At 32.2% G+C, this 3,020-nt stretch overlaps 1 protein-coding gene across 4 annotated transcripts in view; it reads right to left on the reverse strand.

Moving 5' to 3' along the window:
- The window catches only part of LOC106884093 (class E basic helix-loop-helix protein 22-like), a 380,240-nt gene that overhangs the window by 39,560 nt on the left and 337,660 nt on the right, over positions 1-3,020 (reverse strand). The window contains exon 1 of one of the 4 annotated variants that reach the window (XM_052976279.1): positions 128-204. The exons of the other annotated variants lie outside the window; for them this stretch is intronic. The gene's annotated coding sequence lies outside the window, so the exon portion shown is untranslated. Of the gene's footprint in view, positions 1-127; positions 205-3,020 lie in introns of those variants that run through there. 4 annotated transcript variants of the gene reach the window in all.

The following is a 3,020-nucleotide window of genomic DNA, read 5'->3' on the forward strand; positions in this document are numbered from 1 at the left end:
ATATATATATATATATATATATGAGAGTATTGTAGTTCGCTTGAAGCATTGTGTATTGTTTGTAAAGAATAAAATGTTTAGAATGGTACAACAATGCACTATAGAACAAAAAAAATGGACTATATACCTGTTGTAATTTGGATATCTATAGTCCGATGATATTTCGGAATTACAATTCCTTCTTCAGATCTTCTTAGATGGATTCTCTCCATCTAAGATGTAGAGAGAGAGAGAGAGAAATGGATGGATAGATAGATAGATAGATAGATAGATAGATAGATAGATAGATAGATAGATAGATAGATAGATAGATAGAGAGTTAGATAGATAATTAGATAAATAGGTAGATAGATAGCTTCATAGGTAGATAGATAGATAGATAATTAGATAAAAAGGTAGATAGATAGATATATATATGCATATATATAGATGTACATATGCCTGTATAAACTCTAAGGAATGTTCACATTACTATTATTATTAAGTAGTAGTAGTAGTAGTAGTAGTAGTAGTAGTAGTAGTAGTAGTAGTAGTAGTAGCAGTAGCGGTAGTAGTATAACAATAATTATTATTATTCTCCCCCTCCTCCTCCTCCTCATCATCATCATCATCATTACTGGTACTGTGTTCTATATAATTTTCAGATTGTATCAGCATCATATAGACGCAATTACTCTAGAGTTTACATAGCCCAATGACAATATTGGCATTCTGATAAATTACATAGCAATGTACATGTTATGTTAGGTAAGAGCGATGTTGTTTTTAGAGCTCGCCACAATATATTCATTTTGTGGATGCAGTTGCTGTTTAGTTCACGATCAACCCTGATCGAACAAACCGATAATAAAAGGATTTCTAGCCATGACCATTTCAGCCGATCTTTCTCTTTATATATGTCGAGGACTACATAATCCAAGGTGTCACTGGATTTGAGAGTAGTTTCACTATTGTTTCTAGCAGGGTGCTTGATCACGTAGAAGCTCTTTTATTAGGTGTGGCTGTAAGAATTTCTACCCATGTCCATCTCACCCGATCTTTCTCTTTATATATGTCGAGGACTACATAATCCAAATCTCTGTCGGTAGTTGTGGCAGTAAGTTTTCTCTGAACAAAATATTTGGCATGTTGTTTTCCTCTCGAGTGAACTTCATTCAACATGGTTGCTTGACATGCTAGCAACATAGGTAACCATTCCCCACAAGAGAATAGAAACAAAACTTTGAGAAGAGTCATTTAGATAGAAGTAACTTTCTATGAAAGAGAGGCAGAGTAGGGGTAGACTTTAAATCATGATGTTAATTACCAGTTAAAGGGGCAAGGCACTAAGAAACTTAAAATGCTGATACAGGGAAAATACTTTCAGAGGCGCGATGGGGGAACGTTTATAAATAATATTGTTACGTTGTATAAAAACGAAATAAAATTTTAGAATTACAAAAAATGATATCATAACCAAAATAGCTAGAAGGTGTGTATGTATCAATTATAAACATTAAAAGGAAGATTACTATTATGTAGAATCAGTGTAATACATCTTCGTTTACTTACTTAATTAATTATTAGGTGGTTTCTATGAAGACTGCTCAAGCCACTTACATATGGAACATCAGGAAAGGTATACATACTATCTATTGAGTTGAAGCAATGAATCAGAAGCGGGATATTGAGATAATGGTAATACATAGACATGATTAAATATAAAGTATGAAATCTAAAGTATAAAATATACTCGAAAATATGTACTGCTATAAGTATGTATAAAGTGTAACAATAATGCATACAGACACATATACAAAGAGGTTTTCTTTTTATACATACACACATACGTGTATATATGCATACATACATATACGCAAATATCTATACGCTTATATGAAAGAATATAGTATAAATATCTTGCATCGTCCTAAGTAACTGAAAATATCAATTTAAGAACAAGAAAAATAACAATTTATAAAGGATAAGAGATTAAAAAGGTAAGGATAACAAAATAAGAAAACAAAATAATTAGAATTTATAGAAAATAATAAGAAATACATATAAAACACATATAAAGAGACAGGGGATTAAAATTAGAGCCAGGAAAAAGATAATGGTAGCCTAGAAAAAGGGCGTAATAGGTATGGCAGAATTGAGGGCAGTTAAAGGTATTCAAACCGAAGGGGTTTTATAAATTGTAATATTACAGGTGTTATTGTATGTATGATTTTATAGTTTCTAGGGGGTTTAGGGTTTAGTCAAGGGAAACTTTCATAACATCACTACAAATATACATAATATGGTCAGTAGGGTAGAACATCATAGACAAGAAAATAGCGTAGTCACCAAAATAGGATGAAGTTAGACAAACTAGGCAGGGGTTGTCATGAGATAATAATACGTATAACACAACAGATAGCATATAACATATGTAGAGCAATATAATTTACCATATATCCTATAATTTTTTTTATTTTACGCTAGGGGGTAAATTATAACGGATACGACACCAAAATTAATTCCCAACATCAAAGTTCAAGTATAATAAATATAATTGTTAGTTTCGAAAATACTTAAATGTGCAGGTGATGCTGTGCATGAATGATGCCCTTAGGTCTAATGTCTTATTAATCAGGTTCTTGTTAATCTCTTATTAATCAGGATACTTAAAAATCTCATAAATTTCAATAAGGCAAAACACACACCCATATCATGTATGTATGTATGTATGTATGTATGCATGTATGTATGTATATATATGTATGTATGTATGTATGTGCATGTGTCTTTGTGTTTGTATTTCTTTCCTACCATCGCCTGAATCCCGATGTTGGTTTGCTGGTGTCCCCGTAACATAGCGGTTCGGCAACCACACACCGATAGCATAACAGGCTTAGAACCAAAAAAAGTACTGGCGTCAATTTGCTCAAACTCTCGAATTAGTGTGTGTGTTTGTGTGTGTGAGAGAGAGAGAGAACGATATATATATATATATATATATATACACACACACACACACACACACACACACACACACA

The sequence above is a fragment of the Octopus bimaculoides genome, chromosome 24 (genome assembly GCF_001194135.2).
Source record: "Octopus bimaculoides isolate UCB-OBI-ISO-001 chromosome 24, ASM119413v2, whole genome shotgun sequence".
Lineage (NCBI taxonomy): Eukaryota > Metazoa > Mollusca > Cephalopoda > Octopoda > Octopodidae > Octopus > Octopus bimaculoides.